Genomic DNA, 24754 nt, shown 5'->3' with positions numbered 1-24754 from the left:
TATTTAAAATGGAAATTGTATATTAACTTTTTAAATTATAGCTATTCAGGATAAAGCTATAGCAGGCTTGCCCCTAGAAATTAAATAACTCTGTGAGGCCGCATTTGTATCCAAAACATTTAATTGAATTCGTTGCAGTAAAAATAATTTTATACGCGGTCAATTTTATCCAAACGTGGTATCCGTAAATTGATATTCGAAAAACATATTAATCATATTTTTTGAAATATTTTAAGGTTTATCGTGGAGTGATTTCAGATTGAAAAATAATTCATATTTGCGTGCCTCAATTAATTTCCGTTGAAATCAACTTCTCATCAAAAGGACATCGTGTGCATCTAATATAACATATTAGCAATACAACTGTGTGTTGTGAAAGGTCCGAGCAACACTCGAAATAGAATGTGCAAGGGAAAAGGATTTATTGAATCTAAATCTACAATTGTCAAATCTTAAAAGAAAATTTGAAACTGGGAAGTATTTCGGTTTTATGCGAACTATAGCAGGCCTAAGTTCGAAAACCCATTCGTCGGAATGCCCCAAGCCGCCTTAGGAGCGCCTTAAAAATTTCTTAAAGCCTTTCCAAACCTGAAATTTCAAAATAACTTATGATAAATGCAAGAATTGAAATATTAAGGTAAAAAATCATGGCCATGGCATATTCCTCGGAAATACAGGAGTGCGTGTGTTTCTCAAAAGCTGTTATCTGTAAAAATGTTCAAAATATGAAAGCAGACGTTTCTCTATGTCAAATCCCATTTTTTTATTTTTGATAGAGCTATGCTGGAATGAAAGCATTCCAGATTGCATTTATTCGGTTGAAATGAACAGTTGAATGCAGAGGTGCTCCCCTTCTTCCAAAAACTGTCAGCTTCGTCCTCTATATTGCTCCATTTATTATTATTCAAATAGACCCTAACCGCAGAAATTTCGTATTGCGTAATCATTTCTATCTCACTGTGTAATGACACTCCGCTCATTCTATCATAGGTGCTCCGTCCTCGCCACGTACATATGCACAAAGAAAAAATACTTTCTATTATTATGCTAGGGAAAACTGAATCGAACGTTGTAATGAAATAAAACAGGGAATGGATGTGAACCCTTAAATTTGATTTGAGAGCTTTGCTAAGGCTATGGAGCAAAACCTCGAATCGCAGTCACATAACCCGTAATTAGTCCTTCCTGAATGCAAGAGTAGGCCAAAATAATTCGGAGTTCAACAACACACGTGCTGTTCACCAAGCCTTAAAAACTTGACTAAACCTAAGTCAGAAGAGGATAACAGGTCACTTACACCGCCCCTAATTTTTTATTTCGTACATTTCATTATGTACTCATGCGTCAGTAATTGTGAGCGTAAAAACAACTGCTTCCGAAAAAAGAGCGCATTGTCGCTATAATCCGGGAAAACAAAATCCACGATCATCAGATACACATCCGGTCCATCCGGAGTAAAACCGTCTCCAGGTAATCCAAATTCGCCACTAGACATCTGAAGTTTTTCCATAGTATGCATAGGTCATCCCGATTTGGAAATATTTTATGCATTCATTAGCAAATATTTGTGTCGACGCATGCGTGTTTATGTCTGTACATACATTCATTACCAAGTATTTAATATAATAGTTTTCTCTGTTAATTGAATTGTAATGAATTTGACACACTTGAATTTTTCATGTAAAGCTTATTAATACGACCTCGGTTTCGACGCGCAGGAGCATCCGATGGAAATGTACAGATTATTCTGGAAATTGTAAAATTTTTAATTTTAATAATCACCAATTCGACAGTAAAATACACTAAATTAATCTACGTAAATCTTTTTTATATGATTTGCATCGGAGCCCAGATCGTGCATTAATAACTTTACCGTGGAAAAGGGAAGTGTCAATTTCATTCCAACTATTAAAAAAATAATATTCTGTAAAAGAAAATTGTTTCTATTCCAAAAAGAGGAAATTGCAGGCCCGCACGGATAATATGTGTTCCCGTGCCCTTACGGCGTAATTTATTACAATCGTGTGTGTTTTATTATTTTTTTTTTAATGTCGGTGTTGTCTAATGATGTGATTACGCAGGCTACTATGTCGTCGCTCAACTGTTCACTCTCTCTCTCTCTCTTTCTCTCTACCCTCGGCGGGGTGACAGGTGGAGGCGAGCGAGGGGGTCAGGCGGGCCGTCGCGCGGCCGTAGTTCAAGAGGTCGTCGCGGAAGGCTGTGCCGGTGGCAGGAGGACGAGTGGTAGCGGCCAGGAAGTGGGGCGGGGGTCCGAGGAGGAGCGGCGGTGGGCGGGCGGAGGGGAGGAGGGTGGGAAGGTGGAGGAGGGGAAGGTGGAGGAGGAGGGGGGCGCGGCGGGAGGGAAGGAGGGGGGGGCGTCGGCGGGAGATGAGGAGGTGGGGATGGAAGGGGAGGGGAAGAGGCGAGTGGTTCTGTACTTTTCGGTTGGTGGCGATAAGGGGTGGGGAGGAGCTGGCGACGAGGGGCAGGAGGAGGAGGAGGGGTGCGGGGGAGGGGAGGGCGAGGAGGGAGTGGGCGGGGACGAGGTGGTAGCCGTGGAATTCTCAGAGGACATCACCACTGAGGAGCTTAAGGGTGAGTCACTTAGTGCTTTTGAGAGAATACCTACGCTGGAGTCCTCTCGAAAACTTCCCTGTCTTAACATTTGCGATGTACGTACTGCGTGGCGTGTAATTTGTTATTCTTTGAAAATAGCCACCACTATTTTGGAGCATTCATTGGTGGCTGGATTCCTGGAATTCTTAAAGAGTTATTGGACTTTTTTCGAACTGGGAAGATCTTAGCTCTTAGGAAATGAGATTTTATCGAGTCGTTTCAAACCAAAATTATTCAAATTTATTTAACAATATTCAATATATGTATAGGTACATATTATTATTAGGTAATCTACCGGTTAAGGTAGGTTTTTGGATGGATATAACTACCAAATGAATATTTTTTGACTACTAAATAACACAATCCAGCAACCCTGTCTACATTAGGTCCCTCTTCATCTCTGAGTACTTCCATCCTCCCTTAATCCCATCCAGCATCCCTATCCTGTTCCTGCCCTTTCCTCGTTCGCCCAGTATTCTCCCCTCTTTCTATTTTGTTTTTATTTCAATGCTTTAAATTAATTTTGAGCTGCCTAGTCATTTGAAGAATATTAGCCATATGTATATGTTTTTTACGTAATTACGGCCATATTGAGCGAAATCCGTTACGGAAAACGTGTGCGTGCAATTAGGCCGCGTTTAATTAATTTAATGGAAATCTTAATGATTTTGCAATGCAATTGCAATCTCTTTGATGGCGTGGTAATTGAGTTACTTAAAGATTGCGACTATATTTTTTGATCGTATTTACCTTAAAATATACCTCAGAATCTATAAACTATTGGCAAAGACACTAGGTGAGCAAGCTTAGACATATGAAGAGAATCTGAAGCAGATCAGGATAGGTTAGGATTAGGTATACTTGATTGTGAGATATATATATAAAGTACTTCAAAGTAATTAAAATAAAATAAGGTCGTGGGGGGTAGTCAAAATTCGCATGGAACTACTTACGGGTTCAGAAAATCATGGGAGGATGAGTTCCCGATGGGTAGAATTAGGAAGAGGGGTAAGACAAGGGTTTTATGTTGATGAACAATCCATGAAGCTTCCAGGAATTACAGTTGCGTAGGTTGATTCCTAGACAACTGTTTCGCCCCCAGTTCTGCAGGCATCTTCAGGTCGCAGTGATCTGCGTCGCAATTTGGCCGCCATACGAGACGCTTGTATCTTGGAGAGGCTGGCTGGCCCGGAGTGCTATGATTGGCTGTTTTATTATATGATGACCAGAGGTTTCAACGTACGGAAATAATATGTATGAGAAGAATTGGAGATTGAAGTGAATTTAGGTGGGTAATAAATAAAATAAATAAGGCTTGTCGATGACCAAACATTAGTTTTCCAGTCAGCCAAGGGGTTAAAAGCAATGGTTAGCGGATTAGAATGCGTACAATAGGTATGGGAAGAAAATAAATGTTAGCAAAAGAAACTCTTAGATAATGAGGAAAGTTAGGTTAAATATTAAAATTGAGAAGTTCGGTTGAACTAATGCATTTGAAACGGTTATCCCATCTCGGAAGTGTTTTGGGTCAAAAAAGTCAAGTAGTAGGGATATAATAAGCAGAGAAGTTCTCGCGATAGGGAGGAAATTTACCATGGGGACATTGAGTGGAGATCCTAAGAAATGACTAATTAAAACTTTGGTTTGGAGCGTGTTTTAAGCTGCTCGGAAATATGGGTAACCCTAAAGGGGAAAATCCCAATAATAATGATAATTTAACAATTTACCTGTTGAATTTTTTACTATTTTGCATCGTGTACCTTTTTAAGTCTCTGTAACAGGGACTTAATCCTCCTGGTTTGACAATGCTTGCGGGTAATAATAATTTCGCATCACGACCTTAGTTTCACTTCAGTCTGAATGCGAGAAAAGCGGCGCCGTTCGGCGCTAACGTTAATTTAATAATAGTTCTTAATACGTATTCATACGTTCACTTAGACCTTCAGGTAAACAATAATAATGAACCTAACCTTTTATAAATCTTGAATACGTGTAGTCACATTGCTAATTTCATGATAACGCTGGATGCACCTTTTGTTAAACGATAATTTAGGGTTAAATATTTCCAGTGTGGATGAAATACGGAATATTGGTAACACCGATGAACCTTTGATGTTGATTAACAATGTAATGTTCAATTTTAACGGAAAGAATTAAAGCTATATGCTTGTTCAGAAATCGAATACAAGTTAGTTTCTCATGAAATGGATCAATTTCAACGTCCAATATTGTCAAGTAACATGTCGTTTGTGACCTTGTCTTCAAATCGATAGCTGTTGCTTTATGTGTGTCGCAAGGACTTCATTATTGCATTCTCTGATCGGATTTCATGGCTTTATTGGCACTAGTATCCCGCACTAGATTTTCATTTGTAGCATATGTTTCGTTTGATGCGGCTTATTTCCCGTTTAGAGCTAGTGATTAAGTTGGAGAGCTTAATTAGTAGCTTAAAAGGCATATAACGGGTATCAAATGAAACAACCATGCGCCACATTTGAAAATAGTGATAGGATAGGCAAGACATATTTGTAACGTCTGAATCGACATCGTACATATATGCTCTTGTTTGAGCAAATATGCTAAAATTGTCCTATGCATATTTGTTCAAATTTTGCGTTAATCCAATATATATATTGCCTCGCACGTTTGGGTGTTTATTAAGGGCCTAGGAGTATAGTCAGTACTGATATGAGATAATCCAATGAATGTTCTATTTTGTATTTATGCTTACCATCTGAATTTTTCCACCATTGAGAAAATCAATCGCAAGAGTTTTTATTTCATGGGTGTTAGCTTAAACAGAGCACGTCATAGTATAAAATGTGTGATTTCCTTGCATTGTTCAACTTGGAGTAGGTGCTGGTGATGGCAGGGGTCCACAGTTATCCTTTTTTTAAAGGTACCGCTAGTCTGGTTGGTTTCGAGCAAGGATCCATCCAAGATATTAGGGATTTCGTTATGCATTATCCCCTTTTTGTTAGTAATAAAATCCTCAATTTCTACGGACTTAAGGGCCTGAAATTCTGGTTAATATCCCTAATGCCTTTATGAACTCAATTGAAAAAGTTCATGATTTTACTGGCGCATTCTCAGTATATTATTTTTGAACAATTAAGGTTCATGAGTATGTTAAAAAGTTAATACTTAATAGCCTTTGTTAAAGAAAGGAACTCCTTTACCTATCATTATAGTCATTTTTTATTGTACTGCATCGTTTCGTATCCTTAACGTCTTGGAGACTCTGGTTCCATTATAGCTTCTCACAAAACTGTATCTCCTATGTTTATGCGTGTCTGAAGCTGTGAAAAGGAGATAGTTGGTAATGGGGGTGCATTAAGTAAACGATCTCCAAAGATGGTGCCTCTGCAACGTGCCTAAAATATGACGTCCCAGCAAAATATTCTAAGGAATCTCTGGCATTATTTGAAGCGCTTTTGGTTAAACACCAAAGGCGCTTCAAAGGCTGTGGCGTATACGTATGCTTATCATTAATATATTCTTAGGAAATGTAGCCTCCTGCCTTCATTTTATCGCATAGTCCTTTCAGCTTTCATTCAATATACCATGTACATGCCTTATTGTGACTGGTGAGGTAGTATTACTACGTATATCCTTGGTCCGAAATCACTAGAGTTCTGCATAAATAGTCCACTACTATTGATACCATCCGTGAATTTTTATTTATCCAAAAGTATGTTTTCCATATGAGCATATTTTTATCCTGTTTATTTTTTTGACATCAATCTCCATCAATGAAGCATTCGAAGTTCTAGTCCTTTGCTCCGTCTTAAATACTATTTAATTCAAATAACCTATTGCCAAAATCATTATTAGTTTTCTTTTTTTTTAATGTTTGACCAAAAACATCATTTTTCATGTCACATTGAATTTAAGATTAGCTTTTGAAAAGGAAGTCCATTTGATTTTCAAAGAACTAATCTTTAAGACGGCGTTTTCAGCAAATTATGTTCATCATTGAAAATTAGTACTTTAATTCACTCTTTTTACCTAATGAGAGGCGCTATTATTTAATAGAAATGTGATCGAATGCCTGCCTAGTATTTTGCGAACGATCCAATTTTCTTGCCGGGATTTAAGTATTAGATTTCAAAAGAAACGGGGCCAGTAATTTTTACCGCGAATTTCCTCAGCTAAAACACTGTCTTAAGATCAATTCTGAATGCGTCGCCATTCCTTCACCTCACTGTTGTACGCCAGCGTGACGTCCTCACCCCACCACTCTCCACCCGAAGCAAAAGGCCTGAGGTTGCGAGCTCTGAAAAATAAGCAGGAGAGGTGGTGGCAGAAATGGGAAACCCCGGCGCCTCAGTCGGAGGTCCATCTATAGATGGCGCTCGCGCGCGTTTTTTCCCGCCTCCATCAACTCTCCTCTGCGGGCGGTGTTCTTTGGGGAAGGGGGCGTGGGAGAGGCGAAGCAGCCCGACAGGGGAAGAGATGGATGTCTGCGGGGGCGGTAAGTCGGAATACAAGTGGCAGCATGCGAAGGAGAGGGGGAGAGGGAGGACTTAGATTAGCGGGCGATGAAGGGCTCTCTCCCGCACCGTGGGTGGGAGATGGCCCGCCAAGTGGAGCCGGTCCCATTATGGCCCCCCCTGCCCCCTTTACGAAAAGGGGCTGCCCATCGCAACGCTACGGCACCTACCCACTGCCTCCCGTCGGGAGAGGGCACTTTGAAAGGAGTTGAGTGAAGGGAAGGAGGTGAGGAATTTTTCAGGAAAGGAAGGGAACTAGAGGGAATGGTCGCCGGTGGTGGAGTGGGCAACCAAGAACTGAACGATGTCGCGTAACGTGTGCGAGGGGAGAGCGAAGGACCGTGATTGATCCCGAGTGGCACGGGAGGCCTCCCGCTGCGAGTTGACGTGCCGCATACGTCGTGGCAAGCAGCGCACGGAAGAAATGGTGCGAATAGAGCTCGAATATATTTCACTCTTTGTGCGAGAACCATTCTCCGTTGGAAATGTATAAATTAATGTGCAATTATTAATGTATTTCAACTCACGTTAAGATAAAATACATGCACATTACTTATTTCTACGTGAATTGAAATATATAAATAGCTGGAAGTGTTTGTCTCGCACAAAGAAAGAAACAATCATCGCCTTTATGTGTAAAAGGTAATAATATGCGAATTCCTTTTTTTGTATTCTCCTTGCTGATGGGCATGTGTGTATGCATGTTATGTTTGAGTAGCGTCTGTCACACTAGTGAAAGTTGTAGGGAATCCTGAAATATGTATTAAAGTAGTATCAGCATTTATTTTTTAGATTATGCATTGGTGTGTCGCAACATAATTAAAACTTAAGAGGAACATTGACACAAAGTTTATGAAATATGTGTTTCCTCTTTATTCGTCTGTTTTCATAGTACTTTGAATTTTTCTAAATATAGTTTATTCTTCTTGATGATGTCTTCTTCTTCTTCACTTAAACGGCCGTGAGTATATGTGAGTTTATGTATGCGTATATATTATATTATATATATATATATATATATATATATATATATAACTGCGAATCGGCTGCTTCTATTACCAGAATCGTCATCCCGTTCCGATCCCCAGGGGATCCTCTCTTACCCACTCTTTGTCTACCTTGTGTTTTTAAAGGATCTTTTCAGATTTCCTTTTTCGGTTCCATTTAATTTAATTGCTCCAATTTTTTAGGTTAACTGTTTCATTAAAACTACCGAATGTTGGTATTCATGACGGAGATCGTGTCGTTATCCTTTTGAATATTTTCATAACAAGGAAATTGACTCCTTTAATGGACCATATAATTCCAAAAACAGTGAAAATGATGTTTTCATTTCTAAAAACGATATTGTAATTTCTTTGTCATTCTTTTCTCAAAATTTCTACGCACTGCAGCTATAATTTTACGACAGTTTTTAATGATTAAGCAACCGCATCAGGTTCTGAATATACTGTACCCTGCACATGATCACAAATTTTTATTACTAATTGTTTAAAAAAAATGAAGATACTCTGTTTCGTCACACGTGATGATACTTCTTTCCCCGGCCACGCATTACATAAAGCCTTTCAGATTAAATTTTATTTCCCCCGCAATATAGGTTTCGCGCGTAATGGTAATATAAGAATCTTTGCTTAACCCTAGTATGCGTTAAGTCATCTGGGATCTCTGGGATTCTGGATTTCTGTGGCGTCGATTGAGAATTTGAGCGTTCTGATTCGACGGGACTATTAGAAGAAAGACGGCTTGTGAAGGCTAGTGTGTGCTACAGGATTATCCTCTCACGCTGAATGCATTCTTCCGTCACCCACCGTGGTTGTTGTCCTCGCCTCATGGGGTTCATCACAAACCAGGAGCTCTCCAATCCAAAGTAAAGTCCTTTGTCGTGTCGACTGTGCAACTACTCTCTCGTGAGTAACCGCTCAGTTATAGAATCAATGAGGGAAAACTGGAATTCCTCTTCGTTGGAAGTGCCTTACTCAAAATCGTGATTTTTGCTTCCCTTTATTAATTAAAAATTGTCAATTTTCTGTAAAATATATTGTGGAACAGTGTTTCCATGACATATTTTGTGTGAAGTTGCCAATTTTTATTTAATCATGATATTCCACATATCACGCCTGAAACGTCTCTTTTTATTCAACTTCCCTCCTCAAAAAGTTACCCTCAGTTAACGCTTAGCACTTCGTAAAGCTATGGGTGCGAATCAAGAGAAACATTTAAGTGTGCATTTTCCCATGTTCATTAAAAGAACTCAATAGCAATAGTCAATTAGGAATATATCATCATCCAAAATTCAAATTTAGTCTCCGATAATGACTTTCGCGATTACTAGGACGGCTAAAGAAATTTAAATAACTTCATAATTTTAATCGTGGTGGAGTAATAAAACTCGGATCTTTTAAGAAATCGTTTGATTACCAGGGGAATTTGAAATAAGGAAATCTCATTTTTAAAACCGGCGTTTTCATAATACGTTGGGAAATAACGAATCTGAAATGCTAAGTCAACTTCAAAGTAAAATTTAGCACATTTATTAAGGAATCGGCTTGGTCGTGAAAAGAAAGTTTCGGTGTGAAAATTGTTAATGAGCGAAGCTTTTAAATGGCCATTCAGTGTTGAAATGTTTGTTTTAAAGATAGAAAAAAAGCTAACAGGATTGAACTCGATTTCTACATAACTTCATAAAACAAAATTTGTATTGAGCACCTCACAAATGTATTTAACATTTTTTCTTCTAAACTACCCTACTGCGACTTGTTATACTATATATTTTCGTCCGTTGACTTCTCTCGTCACTTCGCGTTTTCTTTCTCTCCTCTCCTGAAGTACTTCTTCGCGTATCTATATCAAATCACGATAAAACGTATGGGGGCATTGAGTACCTGGACGAAAAAACTGGTAGTATAAGAATGTGACAATTTTAGCTGTAAAATTGGTTACACAATTAGTAATAAAAACGGAGAGAAAAAATTTGGAATATTAGTCCAGAAAACTCAGTAAAAATCAAACAAATCATTAAATACGATATTTTAAAAGAGTTAATCCCTCGAAATTATTCCTCTCTTATACTTCATCATTACTTTCATTTTTTAAACGCTGTTGAATTATCTATTTGAATAATTTCGGAGGAACTAACGTCAAGATTTAATCTTTGTAGCCTGCGTTGTTGGACCGAGACTCGTTGATAATTATGTTATAAATCTAATAATTAAACACGTGCTGCCATATTTGCGGGTCGATAAGTTTTAATTTTTGATAATTTCATTAGTAAATTTCAAGTCTCGATTTTGTAATGCTGTAATGAATGTGGAAGATCATAATCGTAGACTAGAAGTATGTCTGTGAGATTCCCAAGACGCGAACTAGTGAGGCCAGCCCAATTCTTTGCGTACTTTCATTTTTTCACGCTTACATTTTTATCGAGTCATGTCTGTATGGTTTCGGCGCCTGTATCTTTGTTTATTTTGAGATGAAACGTACGACTTGAGTACTTGAAATAAATCATTTTCGATGGCTTGGGAGGGTGCGTTTCTCCGCCACCATGATATAGAATTTGGGTCACGATCATGGTTCCTCATGTTACGGATGATTTATCATTATCATACGAATGGATAACGAAAACGCTATCACTATTCTTCAAATCTCGCGTTACGGAGCCGATTATGGCGAATCATTAGAGAGCTGTCTGAATTTCAAGATCGTGTTCTCATACGAGTTCTGCGGAGGTAAATTGCGTTACTATAAGCGATGATCCGGGTAATGCGAGAAAAATTTAATTTAGTCCCGTCCCCGAATGGGATATGTTTCATATTTTTTTCTGTCATTTCCTTATAAATAGAGACCTATATCTATCTATTCTCTTGTTTTCTGACATTATTATTTTCTCGGCTCCATTTCATATGCCTGTTTTTATTCATCATGTTTGTAACTTCTGTCACCATGATACTTAATCCTGAAATTGTTATTCAGGCAATATTAGGCAATAAGGAATTCATGAATTATATAAGCGATATTTTCGAATTTTAATTTTTTTAATTTGAAGCAATGCACTTGAGTCACTTTTGAGGCTTGGAAGAAATCTTCTTAAAAAGAAACTCCAGTCTTCTACTTTGACAGAGTTTTTGTTAAGATAGGATGGAGATCGATAAATAGATAGGAAGTTCTTAAAAATATCATTGAAAAATAACATCTTTTCATATAAAATAATTTCATTGTTGTGATATACCGTGGGTAAACCGTATGATTACTGACCAGAGATTTTTTCGTTTATATCAGACTGACTGAAGCTCTCATTCAAGTGCTCCAAATCTGCGTAATGTTTTTGGCTCATGGAACTTCTAGTAACTTTAAGGGTAGTCTTCAGAAGTGTCTTTCTTTGGTTTAAATTAGCACATTAGCCATTTCTACTCTCATAAAATTGAAAGAATTGCTCTTAAATGCCATGGATTTCGAATTCCTTTCTGGTTTTTAGACTTAGTTTTATGTGAATAGGTCGTGGGTATTTCAAAATCAGAAAGTGACATTCCGCCCTTTCAATATTCTGTTCATTGCTAGTGGTAGCCCTACTCACATTATTAACTATTATGTGTCCTACAATAGTTCCTATACTTGTCTGCAATCTTATTTTGCGGTAATAACTTCACCCTGGCAGTTTCCCCTGCAGTTTTCTTTCCGTCAAATTTTTTTTTCTTTTATCATCTATAGGGAAAAATTATTGAAAATCTTGAATCCAATATAAAAATAATTGTCCCATGGATCGCTTCCCCCAAGTACCTGCTTCCGCCTCCATTTATCTCCTCTCTCTTTCTGTTCCACCCTCCCACTGCCGGTTATCCTGTTTTCTCTTCTGATTAATGCCCCCTCCTCCATCCCTAACCCTCCTCTTCAACTCCCCTGCGTGGCGCACCGCCCGCCCCACTCTACCTCTCATTCACGCCACCCGACCTCCTTTTCAACTCGCCGACACAAGAGAGCGCCGCCCTGGGTACTCGCTCCCGCAAAAACACGGCCTGCATGCTGCTTCGTCCGCACATGCACCCGTACGTACGTACGCACGCACACTCGGCCCCAGACAAAAACACAACGGCTGATGGCGAAATCGTGTTTTATACCCACCTTCTGCTCTCGGCTCTCCTAAAAAATGTACAGACACACACATACGCATACATACATATGTATACATATATATACCTAATAAACATGTGTAAATGTTATGCATGTATACATATATAATTATATATATATGGATATATATATATACATAAAATACACACACATATATGTGTATGTATATATGTGTGTATATACGAGGTCTGTTCAAAAGGTATCGCGAATTTCTCATATATATATATATATATATATATATATATATATATATATATATATATATATATATATATATATATATATATATAATTTATCAAATTTAGCACTAATGAACACAGACACAAACACAAACACAGAAACACAAAAAAGAGACTCACTAAGTTTCGAATTTTGCAGCCAACTTCCTCAAGGAAGAGAAGGAGAGAACTGTAGGGAATGCAAGGGCAGGAACGGTGGATGGAAAGAGGTGCGGAGAGGTATCCGAAAGGAAGAGTTTGAATTTTATGCATTATTATTCGCGTCCGGGAGACTTTCAAAAAGTGTTTTATATATATTTGTGTGTGTGTGTGTGAGTGAGTGTGTGTGTGAGTGAGTGTGTGTGTGTGTGTGTGTGTGTGTGTGTGGATCGCGGTAGTTCAGGGGGTAGAGCGTTGGACCGGAAGGCCCGGGTTCGATTCCAGGGTAAGCCACTCACGGAATGTGCAGCTACACCCAGACTATTTAATTTTTCGGGTACCAGATCTTCCTGGGAAATCATAACCGGCACAGGGAAAGGAACTTGCCCCTTAACCCTGATGAGTGAATTTCACACGCCGTCGTGCTTAGTCGTACTGGGTGAACTCTACCATCACCTACCAGACCAACCTTTGGGCTAATTACTGTGTTTTTCGTTTTGTTTATTTAATTACTGTTTCGTTTCGTTTATATATATATATATATAAATATATATATAGAAATATATATATATATATATATATATATATATATATATATATATATATATATATGTATATATATATTTCTATATATATATATATACATATATTTCCCTACCCTCAGGAAACTCTGTGCTATTTCCATTATCGGAGTGGTGAGCGTGCGATATCACATTGCGATGTATCGATAGTGAGAGATGGGTTCGCATTGGACATGATGCATCGCTGCCGGTGACGTCAGTGAATTGCTGTGAGATATAGTTATTACGCACTGGAGTAGATTCGTATGGTTGCTCGCGGGTCAGGTCGGATTTTATCATGTGCGACACTCACTCATATATGAGATCACTAGCTGCCTATCAGCCTGGTTCAATAATTGGGAGAAGTAGCCACTGTGTTTAGATCCTAATCTGAATGAGCTGGGTAATACCGAATGGATTCTTCAAATGTTACTACGTACAACAAATGTTGCTACGGTTTATTTTTCTATGCGTGATTGCCCTCGGTCATTTCATTAAACTCTTCATAAATTAATCGTAAATATTATCAGGTAATTTTGAATTATTTAATCTTCGAAGAATTAAATCTTTAAAGTGATTAATTGAATTGATGAATTATTTAATCGTCATTGGTAACATCTCCTACTTTCCAATCCTTCTTCGCAAATTTTCACAAACCGTAGCCTACGTAAATACGCGAACGCACTGTTTTCGATAGGTTTGGGCTTGAACGATCTCGCCTGTAGAGTTTACAATATTGCTGAGGAAGAGTTAAAGAGTTTGGGGTAGTGCTGACATATACGCAGAAGTTTTCAGCATTGGTAAAATTTGATGATTGATGAATACTTTTTCTTTTTCCATCGTTGTTAAATTTTTTCTACTTTTAAAGTTTAAAGAAAATTTTAATCTCTTTATTGCATATCGTAGAAATAATTATCATGGAAATTAAATATTATTAAACAGTCAATTGTATTTTTTTTGGAATTAAAATGGCAGAGTAAAGCGTAAAGAATGTTTTTACGATGCTAATAATTCACTGCAGACAACAGTCAAATGAGCTGTCAAAATGTTGTCTGAACTAATGATAAAACCAATTAAAATATTGAAAGGGACCAACTTGCACGTTTTAATAAACATAGAGTAAAATATGTTTGCCATTTACATATATGTGTTAACAAGGAGATGGGCGAACTTAAATCAAACTGCTGGGCGTGATCATCTCCGCGGAAGGAAATTATTTCAAATACTATGTGCTCAGATCTGTGCAGTGCAGCTTAGCACAATTGTGGAATTGGATTCCCACCAAATGTTCGTCTGTTTCAACGTTGCTGCCATAACAGCATTGCCGGATAATGTTTGGAACGTGTTGATACGATTCGGTTTCTTAGTTAATTTGGCATTCAATTTGTGGAAAAATGAATCCGCCTCAACGTGTATTTGTCGTAGGCTCAGGGATAAATCACTTCCATTCCCCATAAAAGAGGAGCATCGTTGTCTTCTGAGTGGAGCGTTGTACCACTGACCAATCAATTTAGAGGTCAAGTGCTGGGTTATATCTCTTATGGACAGCATATAATTTCCAAGTAATCCGATATTCTGAATGCAGTAGTTTGGCTGGAGTTGTTTGGGTAATCGTGGGAAGTATTTGGGATGAAGGACAATCCGCCGATCTGACTGTGTTACTTCCACACGTCCTTGGTCTTCCCTTCGTTGAAACCGGTCTTTCGATAATTAGTTTAGCTCTCACTAATTAATATGACTTTAAGATTGTAGCCAATCGAAGGTAAAAAAAAATACTTGTCTTTTATTTCACTAGTGGCTATGTGAGACAAGTCGGTGGCGAGGATTGAGAGTGGGTATGTGATACACATTTTTAAAGGAATACTACCGTGTATGTAGGTTTAGATGGGTACGGACTGAAAACTGTTATATTTTTAAGCAGCGCAAAACAAGGCACAAAATGGCATGCATGGATGTCCAGCATGCGTATCCTATTCCTACCTTTTTCTCGCTTTGCTAACATTCTCCCCTCTATCATAGTCCTAACACTCCATTACCAGGCAAAATCCTCGGAATCAATCTTTTCTACCTCCTCAGGATTTCTCCAAACAATTCTTTCACTTCCCCCATCATGCATAGCACTGCTTCGTTGGTTTTATTTTACCATCCTTTTTACTTTTCCCATTTTCTTTGCAACCCACATCTCAAAAACCTGTGTGATGCAATACATGGTCTGTCCCAAAAATATGTAGAATAAATCCGGGAAAAATTTAAATACTTCAAAATGAAACCCTTTTACATCGACACATCGATTCCAGCGCCTCTTCCAGTCGCGGTACGTTTCCAAAAATATTCGAAGGGAATCTCGTTCAGGATGCTCGTCAAAGCCTCTTTGATTTTAACCACTGCTCCAAAATGGTTGTCTTTCTAACTCCCTTATATTCTTGTGAACAAAATGGAGTCTGACGGTGCCACATCGGGGCTCTAGGTCGGTTGGGGTATTGTTTTTCCTTTGTGCTTGGCCAGGAACTTCGTCACGAGCAAGCTGGTGTGGGACGGCGCGTTTCAAAGTGTAGCCATCAGTGGGCAACGGTCTCCTACTTACACGCTGCACTCTTTTCCGTAGCCTTTCGATTGCTTCAACGTAAAATTTACTTGTCTGTTCATTGGCTGTTCCCGAAGTACAAAATATTTGTGGGTAACGCCTTTCTAGTCGAAAAAGATGATGAGCATAGAAATAGTTATATTTGGGAAGGCCTTTGTATCTACATAATATTAATTCCATGCTTATCCATAGCGGAATCGTGAATATGGAGATACGAGACCAGAAGAGGTGTCATCAGTCAATATGCAATAATGATTGAAGGAAAGAAGGGTCAAATGCCGCAGACCTATGAGAAACGCACGAGCGGTGTAATACCATTTCGTCCATTTGCATCCCCTGTGCGGACGTAACGATGTTTCAGCGATATTCCCTCGTTTCAATAACGCGGTTGTCATCTCCTCCTATATCGGAACACACGAACGCAATCACGTACGTACCGTGCTCTGTGCGACGTTCCGCCGCCTGTCTCTCTCTCTCTCGCGTGCGCTCACTCACTCTAACAGTTGATCCGGAGAGCCAAGGCCCCTCCCCTTTCCCTCCCCTCCTGTCTCCTCTTGTTGCGTCATCACCTTCGCCGCCACCCACCTCTCGTTTGCCGAGGCAAATTAATGCTGTCTTCCCTTTACTCACTGGGAAAGAGATATGCAAGCAAAGAGGGAGACAAGTTTGATATAAAGAGCAGGAGTCATATTCGGAAGTGCTTGTTATAAGTAACAAACGTCGAAAAATCTTTCTTTTTTAATGTCCGCGTTTGAGTTAGGCCTATTCCCGTATTTCCTAGGCATTTTGCTGAAGTTGACTCGTTACGTTTATTTCTTCTCTGAGAGGTGAAGCAAAAAAAACCATTTATTATCGTTCTTGTATGGAGCCGGCGAAATGGTAAGTATGCGAGGTAATGCTTCTATCGACATGGGACGAAAATCCAGTGGGAGGCGAGGAAATACGGCGAGAGAGGTTGACGAAAAGTAATCAGGAAAAAAAAGAAATAAAAATCAAATCAATTCGTCGTTTTGATTCATTCCTACCATAAAGTTACTTCTAAGATTTCCTCTTTTTTATTTTTATTGGTTGCTATTGATCTCACTACCTGCTTTAAAGTTTGAAAAGAATATCTTTCTTTAATTTTCATTGCTATCATTTTTTCAGATGTGTCCATGAAACGGAATTTTTTACACATTTTATGTTTAAAGATCTGGCTTGAGCGTTCTACATGGTTTAAACGAACAGACTTTGGCCCTCTTCCTTCCACGTTTTGCTTTTGCGTTAAGCAATTGCGAAAAATCCTTTTATTTTAGTGCTAAACTTATCAACATTTTTAACCCTTATACGTGTAAGCAAAACTCAGGAGATTCATATTAAATTTTCCTGCTTTATGCCAAGTCATTGCAAGAAATGTTTGAGGAGAATGTCTGTCAATTTGGTGGATCATATTATCCCTGGGATATCTGTAATTCTTCATTGTCTATACAGGATGTGTTCCAAAAAGTGATGGTTTTATATTTTTAAGTAATTTATTGAACAGATTCGAACAAACACTTAATATTCTTCAAAGTGCTGTCCTTGGGCCTCTACGCATTTTTTCCAGTGTCTCTGCCATGATCGGTACGCACCTCGATGGCGTCTTCGGAGACCTCTCGCACGGTCTTTGTCACGGCTGATTGGATCTCTTCTATGGACGAAAAACGGGTTCCATTCGGGGCTGCCTTGAACCGAGGGAACAAGAAGAAGTCTGCTGGGGTGACGTCAGGACTATAGGGGGTGGGGCTGCGTTGGCATCTGGCGTTTGGCCAGGAATTTGCGGACTCGTAGCGTGTTGTGGCAGGGCGTGTTGTCGTGATGGATTTGCCAGGTAGCGGAAATGTCTTTTCTCGTCCTGATGACCCTTTTTCGGAGTGTATTCCGCTCATCCACGTAGTAGGCAGTGTTAACTGTCTGTCCTTGAGGAAAAAACTCCTTTTGTACCATTCCTTTACTGTCGAAAAAGATAATGGGCATTGTTTTCTTTTTTGATTGGCTCATTTTTGCCTTTTTCGGCATGGGGATTGGTCGGTGTGCCACTCAGAGCTTTTACGTTTTGTTTTAGGGTCGCCTTATAAAAACCCGGTTTCATCACTAGTAATGACGTTGTCCAAGTAATCAGGTTTGTTTCTAATGCGTTGCAAAAATTCACTTGAAATTTCCGCTCGGTTGGTCTTTCGTGTAACGGTCGGCGCCAAGAGGTGTACAATAACTGACGTCCTACCGCTTCGACAGCTTGGAGAACACTGAGATTCATTTTGCGGCAGAGCTTAGTGTCCCCTCCACCTACTCCAAGTAGGTTGATCCAACTTAGAAGCGGCGTAGGAAATATAATTGCATTACTTTTGGGACGCCATCTGTAATATTGGCAGCGTACCTTTCCATGGTATTCATTTGAGGTTATTGAGGAGGATATAAAAATGTAAAAGTGGATCTATAATAAGGGAATGCTATTGTGAAATCTCTTTAGAATATTTTCAAAATACCCTGAGGTTAGAAGGTCATAAAGTGAATTACAAGAAATCGTAATTCACTTCATGACCTTCGTACTCGTATAATTTTATATTTTTTCAATTCGGTCGTCTCAAATTGCATTTCTATCATGCGTAAAGAATTAACGATTTCCACTTTTGTAATGATTAATTTACTACACTAGGTTACGTATGTTAAATGTTTCCTGAAATTAATTTTTAAAGATGTACCAGGAAACTTATTATTAGTTGGTGATGATACTACTCAAAAGGTTCAAGAACCCCCATCTTACTATGTGGAAATTCTGGAATTTATCGGTTATCGGATGCTTAGCCTTTACAAAGGCATCGACTCAGTTGAACCAAGAGCGGCAATTGTTTTCCCCCATCCGGTCCTCTTTTTCGGATAAATCAATTTTATCTCCATGCTGCAGTTTTATTTCACGTTCCCATTGTTCTGCCCCTGGTCCTTGCTCGCATTCGTCCGCGTGGAGATATCTAAAACCCGGGAGCCTTCCCATCCTCTCCTCACGCATTCTGTCCTACGTGGGTTGATTGGCAGTCGCCATGGCAACCCATGGCAGTTCAACGTATCGCATCGGAGTCCTGGGCACCATCACTAGCCTACCTGGGTTCATTCTCACGGCTTTTGACCCTCCTTGAATGCTGAAACCAATGGGGGAGATCTTTTCGTTGGAACCGTTCCTAATCGTTTCACTGCACGGGTGGTTTTAGGGAGTGAAAATTTTTCCAATATCGCTCATGAATTTTTCATCCCGTCGTTTGTAGGTGTTATTTGAATTTTAATCAAGTCTAAACGTACTACCTTGTTCCTATTCCCAATCTAGGCGTCGGATAAGTTTTTCTTAGTGTGTCACTATGGAATAGAAGATGTGCATCCATCTTGCATTAATATGATTTTCGTAATTATTTTCTTTCGTCTGAAAATTTCTCTGTACATACATATTATATTAATGCCAACCATTATTCTCTTTGAACGGTGAGTTATAGGAAGAAAACTTCCTTTGAGGGGGAAAATAGGATTTTCTTATCAACTAATTGTATTTTTTTTAAAACATGTTGCAATTTCTGAAACAACTGATCATGGCGTCACTTTTCCGAAAGAAAATATATTTCAATTAATTTAAGAAACTATAGTTCTCTACGCATTTTAATAATATAAATTGCAAGTAAAGAGGACGAGAGATTAACGAAATTATAATGATATATTGGAAGGAGAGCCATGATGAAAACTAATTACTGCAAATGAAAAGTATTGGTTATTATGACATTTTGTTCACAGTACTTTATATCAAAATATTTCCAAAAATTATTTGATAGCATACTAATAATCAGTAATTACCTTAAATAAATCTGGTGTGCAATGGAAAACCAATTTCATTTTTAAAATTAATTAATTCATGGCCCATTGCAGTACTTCAGACTTTCCGTCATATTCCTTGAATTTCTACTATCCAGCATTCAAATGAGAAACCATTGGTTTGCAGCTATATCATTCATAAAATTATGTGAAATGGTGACCTGGTGCCATCCATGTACATTAGGGTAATTATACTCGTATTTATGGATGTGTTTGATCACGATGTCTTAATCAATTACGTGGAATAGAAATGTTTCCAATTGTAAATAATTTCTTTATATAAGTTTAATCATTTGGATTTCCGTTGGAATTGGGGTTGTAATTCAAAAATTCTGAAAGCGTATTCTTGTTTCCCAAACATTTGCAATTTATCTATCCATTTCTATAATTTCTTTCACGAAACATTATTCCTGCAACGGTTGAGTAATTCTTCACTCGATTGGAATTAAAAAAAATGAATTGATTGCCTTGTCGCTACACATGACAGACACCTAAAAAATAGAGGCTATAAGAATTTTGGGATAGAAATAATTCTACCAATGATGTAATTGGGAAACATAAGCTCATTCTTACAGTGTAATGGTTGTCGAGGTTGTTATTAGCTACCATGTAACGGAGTAATTATACTGATGTGTTTATCGAAGATCGAGAGATTTATAAATGCGTATGATAGGAAAAACCTACGATAAGAAATAAAATATTAATTCATTCATTTCAAATTAATTTTCTTTCATTTAAACTTTAGATTCTGTAGCTTTATCATTATTTTCTATCCTTTTTTCGAAAGAAATGTTGAATACATGCGTTTCCAGGTTAGCTGTGCTCGCTGTAAAGAAAGTATGCGCATTCTTGGAATAAGTCCATTTGCATGACAGCGTCTCTTTATGTGTTATCTGTTGTTATTGCTTGAATTTAGTAAAATTGTTATCTGTAATAACACCCTGAGGACTTGAGCCGTCTGCTCATGTTTATTGTATGACTTGTAGTCAAGTATTCCAGTTGAACTAGCAGAAGCCCATACCAAATCCTCTTGGTGAAAATGTTCTTGGTTTTAGAGTCATCTGTATTTTTATGTCTTAAACGTTTTTCAATTGCACATTCTCTTCTTAGAGGATAGAAATTGAACTTTTTCTTTTATTAAAATTTTAAGGCAGGAATTTTTAGATGAAATCGAAGTATATCCACTTTGAATGTCACTGTGAAATTATCAATCAAAGTAACTTTGTGAATGTATGGATATTGTGTTTTTACAAATATGAAGATCTGAGTCATATTTTATTATCATTAATAAAAAGATATATTGGGGCTACAAACGCTTTGATCATCTCAAGCTAGAAATAAAAATATACGTTACTAGCTGAAATGTGAAATTTTTATATGGTCCCTTTACTGCATAAATTTATATTGTTGAAATTGCACTACTCTATCATTACACGCTTCTAGTTATATAGAACCCAACAAAGAGCCCCAACCTAACGACCTGGAAACGATTAAATATTTCCCTCGTCCCTAAAGGATCATTCCAGTACTCCACATAAATATTAACCCCCGCTTACTTCCTATTAATATAATTCCCTTTCGTAAACGCTCCAAACTTAATTTTTATTTTCTTAATTCTCCGATAGATCACGTATTCAATTTTTTCTGTTGATTTAGGCAATGATTAGGCTCCGCGTAGTGCCCTATGAGTAATGAACTGTCGTAATGAGATATAAAGCGTAGAGAGAAAGCTGACGTTTTATGAAAAATAATTTTTTCCCAGCAGCACGTATAAGCACGTAAGAGTTCTTGGAATCATTCGTTCAGCTGTTGTTTTCAATTTCCTGTTGAATATTGGAGGTACGCGTCATAACCATTTAACTTGCTTGCGCCTTCCCTGCTATTTCTCCTCTCGGGGGCGTGTGTGGGGGGTGGGGAGGAATGGAAAGAATTGAGATTCGAGACCCGCTTCGGCTCCCGCGGCTCGCGCTCGGTTCGCCTTGTCGGGATAGCAATCCTCCTCTTACACACCCGCAACGACTGCTTTCATCCTTCCTTCGCTCTCGTATTCCACGCAAGGCACGTATCCGAAGTCAATTAATTCAACCTCTTCCCCCTCAATACCTCACTCCCCTTCATGGAGACTTCCGGCATCGGTCGCATCCTGAAATGTACGCAACCAACATTGCATTCATGTGTTGCAAGTGCCGCACCTCTTCTGTCGCCACAATTTTTCACACTCCAATCGCTCCCAAGACCCCGCCTTCTTTTACCTGTGGGCTTCAATAACTGAAGTCATTATTGCTCAACTCTTAATTTAAGTGTTGTAGTAGTAGTCATTAGTGTAGAAGACCGACAGCAAAGTCTATTTGTGGCACTTGGGATAGGTATGTATTTTCGGTGGAGGTCGATTATTCAGGGAATGAGGGAAGGCTGAAGAGAGAAACCCGATTCCACCGTGACCTTTGTCTGCCAACTGATCCCTCCGCGCAATTTCCGAGTTTGCGGACCGAGTCAGGAATTATAGCACTAATTGGTGCATTGTGTCTTTGAACTTGTTTATTCCATTAGTAGCTACTTAAAATAGGTAAGAATGTGATCTTTTGAAATAAATTGGTCTGCCAAATTACGTTATATTCTTATTAACTATAAAAAAGAAATTATTGTGTGAAATTTTCGTTTTCCCAAGCTAATGAAAAATGGTGGCGGATCGTATGCAAGCCCCGGAAAGTACGCTTGTGGTTACAATAAATGAAAATTCAATGGCAGTATCACAGAAGATGGATGATGAGGAAAAATTCTTGAGATCCATTTCCACATGCCTTTTCCAGCCATGCTCGTGATCGTTTTGGTATATAACATGGTTGTGTTTATTTTTCCATGTTTTAGGTTTCTCATCGGTTCGGGAATTGATTTTGACCGCTTTCTGCTTTCTTTACTCTTCACACAGCTTGATGGTGACATGTGTTCTTTAAAGTTCGTAAAGTTGAAAATTGGAATTCACTTACTGTAAGGTTACTCTTTTATCGATATTTACTAACCGCGTGTGTTTTGTGCATTTTGCGACCGTATTCTTTGAAACATTGCCATTTTTAAATTTACATTCCATTGAATGTCTTTTATTCATATTTAGCGATAACATAAAAAAATGAAAGACCACTTCACGGATAATACATGGATATAGATCGATAAGTGTCGTATGCATGCTTGTAACTTTCCGAATAAACTTTTATCGGTTTCTTATTCGGTGAAAATGTTTTAATGCGTGAGGTCCCAATTGTTTTCATTTTTATTTCATTTTCGTCTGTCATAATTTGTCTATAATTTAAATCGTGAGTTAATTCAGCCTTGAAATTTTTAATTCTCCTAGAATTTACCATTGATAATGTTAATAAAAACTAAATATTGTTCTTTTTTCTGAACACCATTGATCAACCACAAGACAAGTCATACCTCCGTATGGTGACACTGCATTGACGCTTGGTCCACAGATAGAAATGAACATTGATACTCTCAGTACTCAAAGGCATAGTATGTTGCACACTCAAGATTCCCTCTAATTTAACAGATCAAGTGTCGTATAATACACTGTGAGTAACCTGCTCTGAACGTATTATCACTTCCCTTCATCGTTGTGAACTCATCTACGAGCGCGCACATTTGTTTGGTTGATGTACTGAATTAATGAATGGAGGAAAATATATTCTGGCTTTGCAGATTTTATTCCGTTTATTTCAAGCCAGCCAGTAGTATGAAGCTAAATTCAATCGTACATAATGGATTATTACCGTGAAACTCCAATTATCAAAGGTTCTTTCATTGGCTACGACCCCCCGCCCCCAATGCACGGTCTTTGTCTTTTGGACTGAAAATGGAAGAGACGTTTCATGATATATAACCGCAAAGTTTGAATCTTAAAATACACGCCAAAGGAGCAAGAAAGACAGAATATAGATTTGAGTCTGTGTATATATGTGTGCATTAGATATGTATAAGTAAAGAGAACAGTGTTCGAAGGATAAATACCTGTATAACTGTAAAGTTCTACAATTAGGGATAGATAGAGGACAGAAAGGGCTTAATATATAAGTCCCTTCGGTCCGATAAATACCGATTTTCGAGTTGAGAAGTATTTATAATGAATAATTTCGGCACTGCTTGTCGTGCATGGCAAACAATAAGTTTGTAGTTTCTTCGAGCTGAGATACCGTCGTTCAAAAAATGTATTTTCACGTGGTGATGAATTAATTGCGATTTTACTTCGGAATATTATTCCAATTACTATCGCATGTGGCTTTCGTAGGCTGGTATACTTACCTAATAGTATATGAGCCTATAAGAACAATAGAATAAGAACAATGAGAATCTTTCATTTATCAGAAAATTCATTTTTTAGTGCAATAATTTCAGAGTGTAAAAATCGTTCACTTCGACCGGGATACGAACCCGGATCCATCAATATCCGGTCGAGTGCTTTAGTCAGTTAAGCTGTCGAGGCGTCCTCTTAAACTCGTCACTGAAAGTGATTTATTCACCTGTTGAAATTTGAATCGTTGATAAAAAATTGCACTCATGCCAAATACATGATTCATCGCCTGCATCATTTGTCGCCCTATTGAGAATATTCGGTTATACGTGAATAAAGGAAATGTAGTTTTCACTAAAAGGGTGCTAGAATAATTTTAATTTGTTGTCAACAACATTGTAGTTGGATGAAAATATTTCAGCAATTACTAAATGGTAATCATATTTTATTTGATAATATTTTTTACACGACCGGTTTTGATGTACTACAGCAATTTCAGGTATATTATATGATGGAAAATGTTACCATTTAGTCACCATTAAGTTTCCTAATCCTCCATATCCCGCCTGGAACTACGCAATAAGTAAAAAAAAGTTAAGATAGGCCTCAATAAAATTTTCATGGGAGCCCCGGTTGTATTCTGTCGCTGGATAGTTACAAAGGCTACCGAAGCCTTCACTACGTTACCAAAAAATAATTGGAGATTGAGAGAGTCCGAGTTAGTGTTAAGTTCGGAGAGATTGATTTCGACTTAAACGAATTACGACTTGAAGATGTCTCGCAAGTTCGATGGGCGTTTAAACGAAAATGTGCAAATGTCGAACTTGCGAGACATCTTCCAC

The 24754-nt window shown here is 38.2% G+C and overlaps 1 protein-coding gene across 1 annotated transcript in view; it reads left to right on the top strand.

Annotated features, from left to right (window-relative positions):
- Window positions 1-2561: 2561 nt before the first annotated feature.
- Pde9 (phosphodiesterase 9) overlaps window positions 2562-24754 on the top strand; it is a 247324-nt gene continuing 225131 nt past the window's right edge. Inside the window, exon 1 of the mRNA XM_071595715.1 lies at window positions 2562-2595. The gene's annotated coding sequence lies outside the window, so the exon portion shown is untranslated. The remainder of the gene's footprint in view (window positions 2596-24754) is intronic.

This window comes from Hetaerina americana, unplaced genomic scaffold (genome assembly GCF_022747635.1).
Source record: "Hetaerina americana unplaced genomic scaffold, ioHetAmer1.1.p SCAF_7, whole genome shotgun sequence".
Taxonomy (NCBI): domain Eukaryota; kingdom Metazoa; phylum Arthropoda; class Insecta; order Odonata; family Calopterygidae; genus Hetaerina; species Hetaerina americana.
The sequence above is the reverse complement of the archived record's forward strand: the minus strand, read 5'-3'. Positions and strand labels throughout refer to the sequence as shown.